The following is a 19,496-nucleotide window of genomic DNA, read 5'->3' on the forward strand; positions in this document are numbered from 1 at the left end:
TCCCGTCCGTGCTGCTGCACTGCCCTGATTTCAAATCACTTACTCTCCTCCTTTCCTGTTGTAGTCTCACTCTCCTCCCGCGCTCCGCTCTGCTCAGTCCAGCACCCCCGGTCCTCCTTCACTGCAGACGCCATATCCTCCTCCTCCCCCCCCAGTGGTTACCTCACCTTCCTGCTGGTGCCGATCACTCACTATGCGGTGCGCGCTACACGGGGAGAGCAGCGTCAGGTGCCTCTTGAGTGTCACTGACACTTTGTTGCTCTGGTATAACTACTGAGTGCAGGGGGAGCTGCGGGCCCCTGAGACTGCCCGGGCCCCATAGCAGCTGCAACCCCTGCACCCTCGGTAATTACGCCACTGTATATAAGGAATTTAGAGGAGGCTATTGGGGAAGCAGGGACTGCATAGTTTTGCCTAGGGCACATAGAATTCTTGCACCAGTCCTGAATACCAATATCAATTTAGCAAAATTGTTTAAAAGTAAAATACCTCAAAAACATCCTGATATTGACTGGGCAGTCATGCGGGCCTTGTCCTGTGGTTGGTAGTTGATGGGCGGTTGGGAAAGCCTCTTCTCACCCACTATTCTGCTTAACAGAGCCAATGGTGAATAGATGCCATGCATATGCATGTAGCATCTATGCAGTGGAAAAAGGGCCAGGATCATGGCATCAGCTCATGGAGAGCTGAGAATTCCTCCAGGGTGTTGAAAACAGCGGGTCATGGCTTGTGGGTACGACATTCCCATTAAGCCATGCCCCCTTTTTATGCGCAGTTGCAAAAGGTCCAATTGCATTTTTATAAAAGTCGGAAGGTACGGTGAAATGCAGCAAGAAGAACATACAGAACAATGTCAGCTAATCTTCTGTAGAACCAGTATTGTCTTACAGATGTATTGCGTATTCTAGGCCCATACAAGGGATGTCACTATATTTACTCTTTGTACTCTATGAGTATGACGGTAATCTATTCTGTCAGCACAGTAGAAGCAAGCTGTTAATTATTACCCGCGCGCACACTATGCAGTCTTCACCACAGCAAATACAATGCTTAAATAATGTCAGAGATTAACCAAACATGAATTTTTTTCATAATTGAAGTCTGCAGTCATTTTAATCTCAAGAGTCTGGGTCTGTATTAAGATTCCTAATCCTGTGCACTCATCCAACCTGAAGGAAAGCATTTATTTCAGAGGGTAAAAAAAACAACGTAATATTTATGCAGCGCAGGTCGCACGTCACTTCTTGACTGTTCTGAAGTGCCACGTGACACAATCGGATTAGGATAAAACAAGAAATGTAGATAAATTACCATTTTTGATCTGGGTTGATTTGATCCTCTTTTCCCTGCGCAGTTCATCTGCTCTGCCTTTCATTGCATAACAAACATATTCTCAACTCCCAAATGTGCAAAAAAGGATAGAAAGGATTCGCTTGTATTCAGAGAGGGATGTATGCCTCACAGACAAAAAACTCTTCAAAGGACTTAGGCAGGGGCTGCCTGAAGCTGATCTCATTTGCTCTGTGTCTATTTAAAGATATTATTAAAGGGATATATTAGATCTCCTTAGTTTATCTATGAATATGTATGCTGTTTCTACCCCCCTTTTTTTTTGTTTTTTTGTTCAGAAATGTTTAACATCACAACGGTACATTAAGTTAGGAAGAACGCTGCAGACATTTTATCTACTCATTAATTCCAACGATGGTAAACAGAATTATAAAGGTAGATAATAAACAGAAAATGAGGTTATTCTGCGGCACTGTGCTTGTCAGAGTTCTGAGCATAGTTTAGTGTTTCTATTCATGACTTTATATTACCAAATTACTCCCTGATGATGTCTCAGATGTGCTTTTGTCTGCAAATGAGAAGGCATAAAATACCAAGACATTAACGTTAAATTACAATCGTTAATGATGTAAATACGAAAATAATTACTCTATCATAGCATCAATTGCTTTATGTTCATTACAGACGATCCTTTAAGGCCTTAATTTTCTTGTTATAACACTTTTCTCTATTTTTAGCTGATTATTTTATAGCCGCAAAACAGTACTTTAGCATTGTTCAGCAGTTACACAATTCATTTAATTCTGTTTAAAGCTTCATTGAAACTTCATTTGAGCGATGTATAGACAGCAATGCATTAACGGTGAGTGTTCTACTTCATCGCTAACAAGCAGGACACAGCTGAAGGGGAGAGAGCAGAGGAAACATACATACGCCACAATATTGCTGATGAGATTTTTCCAAATGTAAAATATCATATAAAGAAAAAATATTAAATTAGAACTCTGGAGATAGCCAATCAACGTTCATTTTTTAAGTGGAATCCTCAATTACAGTGGAAAAAACAATTGTGTCATCTTAAAAAATATTTGTAAGACTTTATAATTGTTTTATGTAAATGACTAAAAACTATTTTTAAAACGTGTGCATTGTTTAAAGCTTATCATTCACATAGACATATTTCCATGTGAACTGTCTTTATAGGAAACATGAAGCCGAGAACACTATAGTAACACCAATCCCTGTGTCAGCTAGTACAGTACATTTACTTGGGGGTATAGTGGAAAGGAGCCACATGTAAACACCTAGCATCATGTCACCATTAGTGGTGCATGGTCTGTATTTGTATTAGCCTGTCTGAATTGTTAAGGTGTGTGCACACGCTTCAATTTGCTTTAGATATGATGTCCGATTCGAATTTTCATTAGATTTGTCATTAGAGCTTTGCATTCAATTTGGCATTAGATCTGTACTTTTGCATTAGATATTGATTTCGATATTGAATTTGATTTACATTTAAGGTGCAGTGTATGGTACACATCCGATTTACTGGATTGAATTGCCTGTACAATATATTTTTCTTCTCGATATAGAGAAAACGGGAGCGTGCATCGAATCAAATGCAGATCGAAAGCATCTTAAAAACCATTTGATTTTGCTTCGATTTTGCTTCTATAAGCAAAATCTAATCAAAAACCTGTTAAAATCGAAGCGTGTGTACACCCCTATAGTTCAAACTTATCTAGGGATCAGATTGTATTTCTAAATTAGATTCTTTTTAATAAGAAAATAATTTACATTTTGACCTTACTTACAGGTTTATTTTGATGTCCAAATGTTTAGTATACTGATGTAACTCAAGTACTTAAGAACAATAAACATACTAAATAAATATATAACTCCTTATGACATAGGGCAGTATTCAATGCCGCTGATTTGCTGCTTTTTTTCGGCAAATTGGGCTGTTTTCTGGCTCTCCGGTGAATATTTTCACTGAAAAAGTGATTCACCCTATTCAACAATCACTGCTCACCAAAAGCGAACAGTGAATGCCGGACAGGTCTCTGTTTCATGCTCACTGCAAGACGCTGGTGTATTTCAATGGGGTTTTCACTGGGATTCGCAGAGAGTGTATTCAATGCTAGGAAGGAAAACTGCTTTCACCGTCATTTTCGCAGAGTTTTTCCGTATTGCATTCGCCATCTTTTTTTGGTCAACTAGAATGTGTTCTTTTAAAATAAAGGTTTTCTTTTTTTTTTGGGGTTCCCAAAAAGAAGTTATTTAATTATTTGAAGGGTCTTGCTATTGTTTTTACTTGACAAGCATCACATAAATATATACATATATATATTTTTTTTTAACATACCATATGCAGAGGGGGGGGGGCACTGCTGATCACACTACATATGCTGCGCTGCTGATTACATTACATATTGCAGGGGAGGGGCCGCTGATCTCACATAAGGGCTGCACGGACCCCCTGCCAGCTGGTGGGTGGCATGCAGTGGGGTCTGGCAGCGCAGGATCCGGTCGGTTTGCACTGGCGGGCAGGGGCTTGTAGTTCCCATCCACCACAGGGACCCCGCTGCTGATCTCACATATGCCGCAGGGACCCCCTGCACGCCAGCGCTACCCGACCTGACTGCGCTGCCAGACCCCACTGCATGCCACCCACCAGCGGGCAGGGGGCACCTGCAGCCCTTATGTGAGATCAGTGGCGCCCCCCCCCCTGCAATATGTAATGTAATCAGCAGCGCATCATTCCGTCCTTCCGCAGCGACCGCCCTTTCTCCCTCCTGCCTGCCTGTCGCCTCCGTGTCGCCGTTCTGGGTGATTTCGCCGTCAGGGGCTGCGAGCCCCTGAAGCGTTGAATAGGGTGCATGGCGGGGCAGGTGGTAAATCAAAATGCCAGTGAAGCCCGGCGAGCGCAGGTGAAAGCGTTACAGCATATGCTGCCTCTGCGCTTGCCAGAGCCTTGAATAAGTGAAAAAGAAATCAGGGTCCCTTCATTGACCTATAGAATGTATTAAAGCTAGCACCTCTACTTGGCTATGTCAGGGTACTAGCGAATGCAAGGTGTTGATATTATATATACACACAGTTCTAGTGCTGGGTAAAAACGAGACGATTTTTGCGGCCACCAATATAGTTAACTATATCAGCGGTGCTGCCGGAGAACGATGCCCATATCCATATCCTTGATGAAATATTGCCCAGTGTGTATCCAGCTTTAGAGCTAGAGAAATCCTGGTACTTGTTTCCTAGCACGGCCACAATCGCGGGCATCGGGTGTTATTTTTAGTGGTATACGACGCGACCGACGCGATGCCCCCGATTTTCCCATTGAAATGCATTGAAAACAGTCAAAATCGGGTCGGTCGCGTCGTATGCGGCTAAAAAAGGCTTAAATGGTCCAGACGCGATGTCCGCGATTTCCCCATAGGGAACAATGTTAAATGCCTCAATTTAGCCGCGATGCCCCCGATTTCCCATAGGAAACAATGTTAAATGGGTCAATTTACCCAAATCATCATAGGGAACAATGGTAAATGGCCCAGAAACCCCCCCAAACACCCCTGAACAGTGAAATGTCCCCCCAAAAGTATTTTACGCCACCCCACGATCAACGTGAACCCGAAGCGTAGCGAGCGCAGCGAGCCCGCGAGGGTCGGCGGTACGCGTCCTCCGACCTTTTCATACCCCCACTATCCACGTCGGCGTGGAGTTGAGAATAGAATAGTGTGGCGAGCGCAGCGAGCCACCGAGCCCGAAGCGTGGCGAGCGCAGCGAGCCCCGCGAGGGGACGCGGATACCTTCACAGGTAAACGCTTCCCTTCGCGGGCTTCACAGGTATCCGCGTCCCCTCGCGGGGCTCGCCACGCTTCGGGCTCGGTGGCTCGCTGCGCTCGCCACACTATTCTATTCTCAACTCCACGCCGACGTGGATAGTGGGGGTATGAAAAGGTCGGAGGACGCGTACCGCCGCCCCTCGCGGGCTCGCTGCGCTCACCACGCTTCGGGTTCACGTTGATCGTGGGGTGGCGTAAAATACTTTTGGGGGACATTTCACTGTTCAGGGGTGTTTTGGGGGGTTTCTGGGCCATTTACCATTGTTCCCCATGATGATTTGGGTAAATTGACCCATTTAAGATTGTTTCCTATGGGAAATCGGGGGCATTGCGGCTAAATTGAGGCATTTAATATTGTTCCCTATGGGGAAATCGCGGGCATCGCGGCGCGGCCATCGCACCCGATTTTTTAGTGCATGCGATGGCCGCGATGCCCCCGATTTTTCCTCACGATGCCCACGATCATGATCTTTGCGGCCGTGCTAGGAAACAAGTACCGAAATCCTCTCTCCCTGTTTATTTTGGAATACTAGACTATCCCCATTAACTTTATTTATTAGGCACATGCAATAAACAAAATAAAAACAAATGTTGATCCTTTTTTCCTCTTTAATGAGCCACACACAAGCTACAGGGTGATTCAATAAAAAATAGGCATTTGATATATTCATCAATACTGAAAATAACAAACCATGACAGGAGGCACTTGGAAGCAAAAATAGCCTGTTAGCTACCAAACTACAAGACATTCAGGGTTATGTTCCAACATTTCTCAAAAGTTCACATTTTCCCTAAAACCACAGTAACCTGTTAGACCTTTACTTTCAGTGTCTAACGGCATATTCAGAGAACGGGCTCATCCGCACAAGTGCACTATTAGCATTATAAATGCAGTTGGGAAAGATTAATTAGCCCTATTCCAAGCCATCAAAGACTATAGGCCAGGAACCTATTAGCTGCGTTAATTTACCGCAGCTAATGATTTTGGCCAAGGCTATCCAATTAGCCCCAGTACATGGTATTTATTGGGGATTATGATTCAGGTGCCATAAGTATCCAAAGTATGATGTGAAATAAACAGCCATCAGCATGGCAATAACACTGGATACCAGCCTACAGATTAGATTTACCATACCAGTTGTTGCCCATAGAAAGCATTCAGATTTTAGCTGTGATTAATTTACTAAGGTCTAGAAAATCATATCTACTACCTGATTTAATATTGTTAACAATCTCTACTTTCCTTTTTATAAGTTTGATAGTTCTCCCCCTCAGTGTTGGTTCCGCAAAAAGTAACATTGACAGTTAAGCAGAACTACTACTAATAGTTAGTATTTAAGATAGAGCTGCTATTCTAAAGTAGGGGGTAGTCCTTCTCCAATATACAGGCAATAAATACAAATAAATGCAATAACAGCGCTTACCAAGGAAACATTAATAAGACTTCATATATTAAATGTAAAAGAGAAGTATTTATTTCCTAACTGTGCTTCTCTTTGGGTCAGTGATAAACCACCAGCCAATTAGCTGGGTTTGAAAAATGACAGTTACGAGCTAACTGGCTGGTGGTTTATCACTCTCCATTTTCTTGTTATAACACTTTTCTCTATTTTTAGCTGATTATTTTATAGCCGCAAAACAGTACTTTAGCATTGTTCAGCAGTTACACAATTCATTTAATTCTGTTTAAAGCTTCATTGAAACTTCATTTGAGCGATGTATAGACAGCAATGCATTAACGGTGAGTGTTCTACTTCATCGCTAACAAGCAGGACACAGCTGAAGGGGAGAGAGCAGAGGAAACATACATACGCCACAATATTGCTGATGAGATTTTTCCAAATGTAAAATATCATATAAAGAAAAAATATTAAATTAGAACTCTGGAGATAGCCAATCAACGTTCATTTTTTAAGTGGAATCCTCAATTACAGTGGAAAAAACAATTGTGTCATCTTAAAAAATATTTGTAAGACTTTATAATTGTTTTATGTAAATGACTAAAAACTATTTTTAAAACGTGTGCATTGTTTAAAGCTTATCATTCACATAGACATATTTCCATGTGAACTGTCTTTATAGGAAACATGAAGCCGAGAACACTATAGTAACACCAATCCCTGTGTCAGCTAGTACAGTACATTTACTTGGGGGTATAGTGGAAAGGAGCCACATGTAAACACCTAGCATCATGTCACCATTAGTGGTGCATGGTCTGTATTTGTATTAGCCTGTCTGAATTGTTAAGGTGTGTGCACACGCTTCAATTTGCTTTAGATATGATGTCCGATTCGAATTTTCATTAGATTTGTCATTAGAGCTTTGCATTCAATTTGGCATTAGATCTGTACTTTTGCATTAGATATTGATTTCGATATTGAATTTGATTTACATTTAAGGTGCAGTGTATGGTACACATCCGATTTACTGGATTGAATTGCCTGTACAATATATTTTTCTTCTCGATATAGAGAAAACGGGAGCGTGCATCGAATCAAATGCAGATCGAAAGCATCTTAAAAACCATTTGATTTTGCTTCGATTTTGCTTCTATAAGCAAAATCTAATCAAAAACCTGTTAAAATCGAAGCGTGTGTACACCCCTATAGTTCAAACTTATCTAGGGATCAGATTGTATTTCTAAATTAGATTCTTTTTAATAAGAAAATAATTTACATTTTGACCTTACTTACAGGTTTATTTTGATGTCCAAATGTTTAGTATACTGATGTAACTCAAGTACTTAAGAACAATAAACATACTAAATAAATATATAACTCCTTATGACATAGGGCAGTATTCAATGCCGCTGATTTGCTGCTTTTTTTCGGCAAATTGGGCTGTTTTCTGGCTCTCCGGTGAATATTTTCACTGAAAAAGTGATTCACCCTATTCAACAATCACTGCTCACCAAAAGCGAACAGTGAATGCCGGACAGGTCTCTGTTTCATGCTCACTGCAAGACGCTGGTGTATTTCAATGGGGTTTTCACTGGGATTCGCAGAGAGTGTATTCAATGCTAGGAAGGAAAACTGCTTTCACCGTCATTTTCGCAGAGTTTTTCCGTATTGCATTCGCCATCTTTTTTTGGTCAACTAGAATGTGTTCTTTTAAAATAAAGGTTTTCTTTTTTTTTGGGGGTTCCCAAAAAGAAGTTATTTAATTATTTGAAGGGTCTTGCTATTGTTTTTACTTGACAAGCATCACATAAATATATACATATATATATTTTTTTTTAACATACCATATGCAGAGGGGGGGGGGCACTGCTGATCACACTACATATGCTGCGCTGCTGATTACATTACATATTGCAGGGGAGGGGCCGCTGATCTCACATAAGGGCTGCACGGACCCCCTGCCAGCTGGTGGGTGGCATGCAGTGGGGTCTGGCAGCGCAGGATCCGGTCGGTTTGCACTGGCGGGCAGGGGCTTGTAGTTCCCATCCACCACAGGGACCCCGCTGCTGATCTCACATATGCCGCAGGGACCCCCTGCACGCCAGCGCTACCCGACCTGACTGCGCTGCCAGACCCCACTGCATGCCACCCACCAGCGGGCAGGGGGCACCTGCAGCCCTTATGTGAGATCAGTGGCGCCCCCCCCCCCCTGCAATATGTAATGTAATCAGCAGCGCATCATTCCGTCCTTCCGCAGCGACCGCCCTTTCTCCCTCCTGCCTGCCTGTCGCCTCCGTGTCGCCGTTCTGGGTGATTTCGCCGTCAGGGGCTGCGAGCCCCTGAAGCGTTGAATAGGGTGCATGGCGGGGCAGGTGGTAAATCAAAATGCCAGTGAAGCCCGGCGAGCGCAGGTGAAAGCGTTACAGCATATGCTGCCTCTGCGCTTGCCAGAGCCTTGAATAAGTGAAAAAGAAATCAGGGTCCCTTCATTGACCTATAGAATGTATTAAAGCTAGCACCTCTACTTGGCTATGTCAGGGTACTAGCGAATGCAAGGTGTTGATATTATATATACACACAGTTCTAGTGCTGGGTAAAAACGAGACGATTTTTGCGGCCACCAATATAGTTAACTATATCAGCGGTGCTGCCGGAGAACGATGCCCATATCCATATCCTTGATGAAATATTGCCCAGTGTGTATCCAGCTTTAGAGCTAGAGAAATCCTGGTACTTGTTTCCTAGCACGGCCACAATCGCGGGCATCGGGTGTTATTTTTAGTGGTATACGACGCGACCGACGCGATGCCCCCGATTTTCCCATTGAAATGCATTGAAAACAGTCAAAATCGGGTCGGTCGCGTCGTATGCGGCTAAAAAAGGCTTAAATGGTCCAGACGCGATGTCCGCGATTTCCCCATAGGGAACAATGTTAAATGCCTCAATTTAGCCGCGATGCCCCCGATTTCCCATAGGAAACAATGTTAAATGGGTCAATTTACCCAAATCATCATAGGGAACAATGGTAAATGGCCCAGAAACCCCCCCAAACACCCCTGAACAGTGAAATGTCCCCCCAAAAGTATTTTACGCCACCCCACGATCAACGTGAACCCGAAGCGTAGCGAGCGCAGCGAGCCCGCGAGGGTCGGCGGTACGCGTCCTCCGACCTTTTCATACCCCCACTATCCACGTCGGCGTGGAGTTGAGAATAGAATAGTGTGGCGAGCGCAGCGAGCCACCGAGCCCGAAGCGTGGCGAGCGCAGCGAGCCCCGCGAGGGGACGCGGATACCTTCACAGGTAAACGCTTCCCTTCGCGGGCTTCACAGGTATCCGCGTCCCCTCGCGGGGCTCGCCACGCTTCGGGCTCGGTGGCTCGCTGCGCTCGCCACACTATTCTATTCTCAACTCCACGCCGACGTGGATAGTGGGGGTATGAAAAGGTCGGAGGACGCGTACCGCCGCCCCTCGCGGGCTCGCTGCGCTCACCACGCTTCGGGTTCACGTTGATCGTGGGGTGGCGTAAAATACTTTTGGGGGACATTTCACTGTTCAGGGGTGTTTTGGGGGGTTTCTGGGCCATTTACCATTGTTCCCCATGATGATTTGGGTAAATTGACCCATTTAAGATTGTTTCCTATGGGAAATCGGGGGCATTGCGGCTAAATTGAGGCATTTAATATTGTTCCCTATGGGGAAATCGCGGGCATCGCGGCGCGGCCATCGCACCCGATTTTTTAGTGCATGCGATGGCCGCGATGCCCCCGATTTTTCCTCACGATGCCCACGATCATGATCTTTGCGGCCGTGCTAGGAAACAAGTACCGAAATCCTCTCTCCCTGTTTATTTTGGAATACTAGACTATCCCCATTAACTTTATTTATTAGGCACATGCAATAAACAAAATAAAAACAAATGTTGATCCTTTTTTCCTCTTTAATGAGCCACACACAAGCTACAGGGTGATTCAATAAAAATAGGCATTTGATATATTCATCAATACTGAAAATAACAAACCATGACAGGAGGCACTTGGAAGCAAAAATAGCCTGTTAGCTACCAAACTACAAGACATTCAGGGTTATGTTCCAACATTTCTCAAAAGTTCACATTTTCCCTAAAACCACAGTAACCTGTTAGACCTTTACTTTCAGTGTCTAACGGCATATTCAGAGAACGGGCTCATCCGCACAAGTGCACTATTAGCATTATAAATGCAGTTGGGAAAGATTAATTAGCCCTATTCCAAGCCATCAAAGACTATAGGCCAGGAACCTATTAGCTGCGTTAATTTACCGCAGCTAATGATTTTGGCCAAGGCTATCCAATTAGCCCCAGTACATGGTATTTATTGGGGATTATGATTCAGGTGCCATAAGTATCCAAAGTATGATGTGAAATAAACAGCCATCAGCATGGCAATAACACTGGATACCAGCCTACAGATTAGATTTACCATACCAGTTGTTGCCCATAGAAAGCATTCAGATTTTAGCTGTGATTAATTTACTAAGGTCTAGAAAATCATATCTACTACCTGATTTAATATTGTTAACAATCTCTACTTTCCTTTTTATAAGTTTGATAGTTCTCCCCCTCAGTGTTGGTTCCGCAAAAAGTAACATTGACAGTTAAGCAGAACTACTACTAATAGTTAGTATTTAAGATAGAGCTGCTATTCTAAAGTAGGGGGTAGTCCTTCTCCAATATACAGGCAATAAATACAAATAAATGCAATAACAGCGCTTACCAAGGAAACATTAATAAGACTTCATATATTAAATGTAAAAGAGAAGTATTTATTTCCTAACTGTGCTTCTCTTTGGGTCAGTGATAAACCACCAGCCAATTAGCTGGGTTTGAAAAATGACAGTTACGAGCTAACTGGCTGGTGGTTTATCACTCTCCATTTTATCACTTTTCAATGCTTAGTACATATCCCCCTTTATGGTAATATACCACACTAAGGGCCTTATTCTGATCGGAGCGGCCAAACGTGCGTACGTTCGCCATTACCGCACGCTAGCCGTACGCGGCCGTTGGGGTTAAGTCCACCCACAAATCAGCCGCTTACGTACGGGCAGAAATACCGTAGAAGGGGAGTGGTGTACAAATGAGCGTACGGCAACGTACGCGGCCGGCCCAGCCCTTACACTCCGACAACTGGCGTACAACTGAGCGTACGGCGCCGTCTACGGCCGTCTCTCCTCCGTCTCCCCACCGACTTCTTGCGGAGATCTGAGCGTACGCCAGTTTGCACGGACGGGTCCCTATTGTTTTCAATGGAAAACTCAGCTTATGTCACCGCTCGTGAGAGTGAGCGTACGTCCGTGCATGCTGGCATACCCTTCACATATATGGACCTGCAAATCTTGCCTCTCAACTACTAATCTGACAATTGATTAATTAATCTATTTGTTATTCAATTATTGTTTTCTATTAACTCAATAGAAGATTGTGTGCAAAATAGTGGTCATGGGCTTAAAACATTGCTGAAACATCCTTTGTAGGTGTTAGATGTGGTTTATGTTATTGTATCCTAAATACAAAACCTATGTTAGTATTAGAGTGAACACGTTGACACATGTCGACTTGTGTAGATTGAGTGTGCTACTGCGTAAAGTCTATGAAAGCAGGTAGTGAATGTGTCTGTTTAGCAAATACCTACCTTAGCGTATAAAAAGATTCTTACCTTAAATTAAACAAACCTTTAAATGTGGAGAAGTATAGAAACATAAGCTTCCAATGTGTTTGCGTGCTGCATGTGTGGCTTGCAGGCAGTGAAATCATGGTTTGTAGTTAATAGACTGCAGCATTGCTTATTACATTCAGGTGTATGTGTTTGAGTAGTAATCAGCGTTAATTAGCCAACTCAGGCGCACGCTGGCATGCGGTATCTGTAGGGGTGGTTTTAGCTGGCGGTTGGCGGCCGCCTGTTTGGTGTCCGAAACGAACGGTGCCTTAGTCGATCGTGCGGTAGTAGCACCGCTCATTTCTGGTGCACACCCCCGTGTACGCCCATATTTACGCCCATTTTCCCTCATTATTTCGGCCGCTCCCATCAACACGCCCCTATGCCGCCCCATTACCCGTACGCTCGCGTACAGGTTTTTTCGCACGTTGAGACCCCGGCCGTAAGCGTTGTGGAGTGTTCGCGCCGGTGCATTAGCGTATCTGCACATGCGCAGATCGTAAAAAACCCCGGGACGTACGCGTACGGCCCGGACGCTCCAAGCAGAATAAGGCCCTAACTGGATATCTCTCACTTTTCCATCCTTGGGATGATCAGCATTTGTAACTGTGCAACAGAGGAGACAATCAATCAACATGGATTCTTTTCTGTTAAAAAAAAACAGGATTCACCAACATGGTTTGCTAATATAACATAATAACTGGTTATTTCTCCTTTAATTTATGGCAGCTGCCAGTTTTAATATGATCAACTGCAGGGAGGTTCATTTTGAAACAGTACTGAAATACAGTACCAACAAAACTTGGTCTGACCATAGTACCAATATAAAAGGGTAAATGGTATCAGTTTATGTATGTCATTTGTGCAATTTAAGGATTAAATAGACCTTTTTTACTTTTTATATATGAAGCTTTATTAATTTCTCTTAACAAAGCGCTGATGATATTTGTACAGGTTGAGTATCCCTTATCCAAATATTTGTTATCTAAATTATTCCGAAAACCATACATTCCAGAAAGTGAAAAACCTACTTGGGACATCTGTAACAGCAGTACTGAGGACATGATATGTAACTGGAAATACTGACAACATGATTTGTAACTGCCACTAAATATGTGCAAGAAAATGATTGCCTGCCATTCAAATTCAGTTTCTGAGATTGTACACAAACTTTGTTTCATGTTTTAAAACCTTGTTTTATGCACAAATAAAATATATTTGTGTGTATTTCATGTGTTTGATGTGTTTATACATACATAAAATGCAAGATACCTTAAGATTCATCATTGAAAAATAAAAATATTCTGAAATACGGAATATCCATGATCCAAAATTCTTCTGGTCCCGAGCATTTTGGATAAGGGATACTCAACCTGTATATGATTATAGCTTGACTAAACATCCTGGGTGTCCTTAGACTCATAGCATATAATTGTATATTACGTTTCTATGGTATATAATTGATAAAATACACATAAAGAAGTGTAGATTTCAATATCCACTCATCCCTTTATTGCCAGCATGGGGGTCTTAAATAATGATCTTGGTGTTATTAACTGCAGCCTGCTAATATCACCATACATAGGCAAAATTGCATATTTATCAAACACTGAAGAATATTGTTTTTTAGTAAATTAATAAAGAAAAAACATTATTGATCTTAAAACAGTCATATGACCCCTGGAATTTCACTGTTTTGTTCCTTGGCCAAGTAACGTTAGCTTGTCTTTATTTACAATACAACTAGAGAAAGCCAATACAAAATAATCATGCAGTGGCACAGATATCCATCTATCTTACACATCATTAACCCTAATATCTCGGCAAATTGCTGGAGATGCAAGAAAGCCACCGGAACTCTCCTACACATATGGTGGGAATGCCCACTCATTGCACCCTTCTGGACAGACGTTGTTAAGATTTCACAAGACATACTCCGTATCTCCCTCCCAACAGACCCACAAATGGTACATATCAATATAGACTTGCTGTAAGCAAATAAGTAATTATATAACTGTATATTGTATGAAATAACTTGGCTGTAATTTTCTGCTAAAATATATGTTAACAATGTACCATAAAGAATTTACATTATTGTCAAATGAACAAACCCTTGAAAATAGGGCTCAACTGTACACATATATATATATATATATATATATATATATATAAACAACAGCCCAAAATAATACCAAAATATAAGTAAATCATAACACTTAAATACGTATGTGTCGATATTTCCGACTGTCTGAAATATTGTGCCATTAATACTATAGTATATATAGCCTTGGGATTTTTGAAACCTAAAGAAATTATTTTTAATTTTTTTGCATTAAATTATAATTGCCATGCTCTTGACCATCCATCTAGTCTACCTAGATCATCAATCATTTGTTTTACCACTCCTAGTGTGTCTACCATGTTGCAGACCTTTGTGTCATTTGCGAAAAGGCATATGCCATGGGTCTTCAAACTATGGCCCTCCAGATGTTGTGGAACTAGATGTTCCCGCAATTCCCTGACAGTTTTGGCATGCTCTTATAGGAAAAAATGTGGCAATGCATGTTGGAACATGTAGTTTCACAACATCTGGAGGGCCACAGTTTGAAGACCCATGGCATATGCTTTCTCTTCAATACCATTTGCATGTCAGCAATGAAAACTCGTTGAAGAAGGCTCTAAAGAGCTGAAACGCGTTGGAGCAGACACATAAAGACTTAACCCACGCCAGAGTATCCTGCACCCATACCCGCAAATGGGGACAGCCTGGAAGAACTTACAGCTGAACGGGAGCCAGAACTGGAAGTCGTCAATGGAATATACATATCATGGGGAAGGGTAAGTAGAAGGCCGTGAGTACGAGGAGAGGCAGGAGGGATCCCAGACAGAGAGGTCGACATGGCGCACACGCTACCAGTGGCGGCCGGAGCGACATGCTTCACCCTTCTGTAACTCGCAGCCACCGGAGTGAGCCGTGGTCACAGAATGCTGTGTCTCCACACGCGTGCGGTACCCAGATGGCCCGGAGGCAAGAGTGCACTCCATCACCAGCTTTAAAAAGACGTACCTGAAGGCCACCATATGTATATCTGATTAGCGGGAGGCCGCACTCAGATACATCTTTTAGACTGTGCAAAATACTTATTTATTTTTCCCTTTGGGAACCATTGGACTTCTTCAATCATCCACTTAAACAGATCAGAGACCGCTATCCCTTATTTAGCAAGACAGGCTGAGAGCCCAGTGTGCAAATTTGGGGGCACGGTGCTATATGATCTGCAGATACTAGGGATGTTCACCGCTGTGTATAGTACACACCAATGTATGTAACAACTCCCATTTATTTGAGTAAAGTTGTTGAAACCCACATTTGTGTCATAATTATTAGTGTTCACTCTAGGAGTGACACCGGGCAGGGCGCTGGGGGGTGGACCGGGCACACCGACGTCACAGCTGGGGGCGTGCCCGGGCCGCCGACGTCATGATAGGGGCGTGCCCGGGCACCGACGTCATTAAGGGGGCGTGCCCGGGCCGCCGCCGTAATGAAAAAGCCATGCTTGGGCCGCCATTGTCATCAAAGGGGGCAGGCCCGGCCGCCACAGTCATCAAAGGGGGCGGGCCCGGCCCCTGTGCTGCCGGGGAAGCGCCAGGCATCACCGTCAACGGCGACGCTGGGCTTCCCCGTGAGGCTGTTTTAGCGGGCGCTGCTAGACGGGCAGGGCGCATTTTGCTAAAACAGCCTAGCGGGAACACTAATTATCAGCACATAGGTAGATTTATAATAGGTCTTGACACACAGACCAGGCACATAGGGACGGAGTGCAGCACAAACCCATCTTCTATATGTTAAACCTATGCAAATGGTACTAGTCAGACCGTGTTAGTGCTTTGCAGCTAGTCCAAATCACTTCTACTCAGCGCACAGGTACACCACCTTATATCTACATAATGTCAGCAATAAAGATACTAAAAAACACTGGTCCAAGTACAGATTTCTGTGGTACACCACTTGTAACATTTTCCTCCTGTGAATGCACTCTAATTACTACAACCCTCTGTTTTTTTCTATGCTGCAACCCATATATTATCCATACAACTATCTTAGTATCCAATCCCAAGCTTTTAGGTTTATTTAACAGTTTGCAATGTGGGACAGTGTCAAAGCCTTACTAAAGTCTAGATAAGCTTTATCTATGGCCCCACATTTATCCATTTCTTTAGTCACCCATTCAAAAAAGTCAAAAAGGTTTGTTGAACTTGATCTCCCCCAAAGTAAATCCATGCTATATATCAACTATAATGGCCCCCATACACTATGTGATTTGGGCCCAATTTCTGAAGTATCAAGCTGAGAAATTGTGTGAAATCGGCCCAAATACCATGTCTGACATTCGATCTGCTGCACTGTCCCTTGCGCATCAGAGCAGACCCAGTGTAAAAGTGAATATTTTGCACCTTCATCCGCTTGTGGAAGCAATCATTGTCAGCACCAGCTCTATTCTTGGTGCAAGAGATGTTTTACCAGGTGACGCACCATGGGCAATTTTTAAAGGGCAAAATATGCCTTGCCCTTTTACCGGCACCCTGATAAAACGGGCCATCAGTGTAAACATTGCAAAATAAGCTAAATATGAAAAACAAGGGTACAGTTTCACCCTTTTTGAATTACGCCACTCAAGTCGTACATAGTATTTTGAAAATGTTCAGCTTCCTCTAGATGACGTCAGTGTTACTACTGCAATGCCATTTTAATATAAACTAAACTGCTACAGGATGTCTATTTGCATTTATCTGTGACTGATGATACTACTTTCACATTTACATTATACACGTCTGTCTAAAAGAATTAATTACTCACATATATAACTATATATATAGTCCACTTGCTCTAACTTGCTGTGTGTTCCTCTATGTTATTCTATACGTTATTACACTGCGTGCCATCCAGTGATATTATAATTCTGATGCATTGCATACGGCTCTGTGACATCATATACTGTATATATATATATATATATATATATATCGAACTGGATGACCCACGGTGCTAAGTAACCGCATGTGCTAGAATGTAATGCTCCATGCCATACTCTATGGGCTAGATTCTCTAACCGTCAAAAGTGATCAAATGGAGAGTGATAAACAGCCAGCGAATCAGCTCCTAACTGCCATGTCACAGACACGGGGCCAGATTCTCTAAGTTTCAAAAGTGATAAAATGGAGAGTGATAAACAGCCAGCCAATCAGCTCCTACCTGCCATGTCACAGACTGTGTTTGAAAAATGTCAGACAGGAGCTGATTGGCTGGCTGTTTATCACTCTCCATTTTATCACTTTTGAAGCTTAGAGAATCTGGCCCTGGGTTTAAAAAATGTTAGACAGGAGCTGATTGGCTGGCTGTTTATCACTCTCCATGTTATCACTTTTGAAGCTTAGAGAATCTGGCCCTATATATGTTATTTATAATGTAGCAGCAAGTAGAGCAAAATGGCCACGGAGCGCAAGACTGAGTTTACATAAATGCAGCCAAATTGCCAGAGGCATTTGTCGAGGCATCTGATAATGCAATGAGCTACTGAAAGCACAGTGAGCCCACTCCTTGCAAAGTACAGAGGCGTTGTACTGGTGTGACTACTTGCAGAGACTAGGGGAAAATCAAATTCCATTATGTGAAGTAAGGTGGTTGCTCTGAGAAAAAAAAACATACAGTATTAAAATGGTAGATGGTCATTTCTACTCAGCAAAAGGACTATGTGGAAGATGGTATCCGAATGGCTGACAGAAAATGTCTAGGTTGAGAGTCAATCTGTGAACACCATGTCGATATACATACTGTATTTTCCACATGGTCTAAAGGTCTACATACATGCCTAGGGTCAACAACTTTGACACAAGTTTTTGGGGATTTCTTTTATTTCTTGACCTTTTTCATACTTTCCCATCCATCTGGACACTGACTGGGAAACAGTATAGTGTGCCGAACGCAGCAAGGCACCCGGTCCAGAGCATGGACCGAAAATGAGATCAGGGACTCACTTGTTCAAAAGGGGCAGGTTCCCTGGGATGCGCCTCGCCCGGATTGGGCGACCGGAGCCAGAGATCAGCAGCAGTGTGCGCGGTGGTGACCTACAGGGAGCAGCACGAGTGTAGCAGTAGCCGTCCTGTACCTGTGCGCAGTGACAGTGGCATATTGTCACCTAGTAGTTGCATTACCTCCTCTCTACTAGCTTACAGTGCAGCACAGAGTGTTTTCAGGGATGATGCTCACAATAAGTAGTTGTGTGGCAGCATACACTCTGCAGCCTTATTGCATCAACTGAAAATGATAAATAAATTAATTATTAATAGTTGTAAAAAAAAAAGTTCATTTTGTTCAGAAATTATGATTTAAATAAGACATGCAGCTGGGCACCCTATGCTACACCCACTGCCTGGACTGCACTTGTGTTATCATAACTAAGGGTCCCAGGGGGAGGCCAGGTGCCCCCTTTCAGAGGCGGTGTGATATATATTAAAGTATGTATAAGCAGGAGTATTGGGCATTACAGTGTGCGGCACAATATGTACTGGGCATTATGGTGTGTGGCATGTTGTGTAATGAGCATAACGGTGTGGCATGTTGTGTAATGGGCATAATGGTGGTAGAATAATGTGTAATAGGCATAACGGTGTGTGGCATAATGCGTAATGGTCATTATAGTGTGGCGTAATCCTGTCGCAGGGTGTCCAAGTGGCTCTAGCTGGTGCAGTGTGTATAAGTGGCACTATAGTGGGGTGTAATGTGAATTGGTACTATTATGTGGTCATGCCCCTTCCCCACAAACACATGCAATTTACCATTCAATATTTGCATCTAAATCCACAAAACTCCCCTTTTCGGGGGTTAGCTGCAAATATTAAGTATCACCCAAATGTATGTCGGAGGGACCATAGCAGAAATCTCCGATACCTGCTGCGATTCCTCCTGCATCGCCGCCGGCCGCATTCCCCATAGGTTTTTATGGGGGATGCGAAGCTGCAGCGCTTCACATTCCTTGGCTAACGCCATTCTGAGATGGCGGTAACCCATTGTAGCCTATGGGCTACGGATCGCACTGCTGCCAGGGCAGTGCAGTCGGTGGGTTCGGCGAGGGGTCAGCACTAACCGTGCATGCACAGACCCCCTGGCGCCCGGCTCAGCATATCGCAGGGTCGGGCTCCTTTTGGAGCCCTGTCTTTGCATGTCAGGGATACATCCCAGTTTACAATGCGATCCGGGGCAGTA

General features: G+C 43.3%; 1 protein-coding gene across 9 annotated transcripts in view; it reads right to left on the minus strand.

The window, feature by feature from the left end:
- The window catches only part of RARB (retinoic acid receptor beta), a 750,738-nt gene that overhangs the window by 727,183 nt on the left and 4,059 nt on the right, over window positions 1-19,496 (minus strand). The window lies entirely within an intron of this gene.

Source organism: Crinia signifera, chromosome 5, assembly GCF_055691185.1.
Source record: "Crinia signifera chromosome 5, ASM5569118v1, whole genome shotgun sequence".
NCBI lineage: Eukaryota > Metazoa > Chordata > Amphibia > Anura > Myobatrachidae > Crinia > Crinia signifera.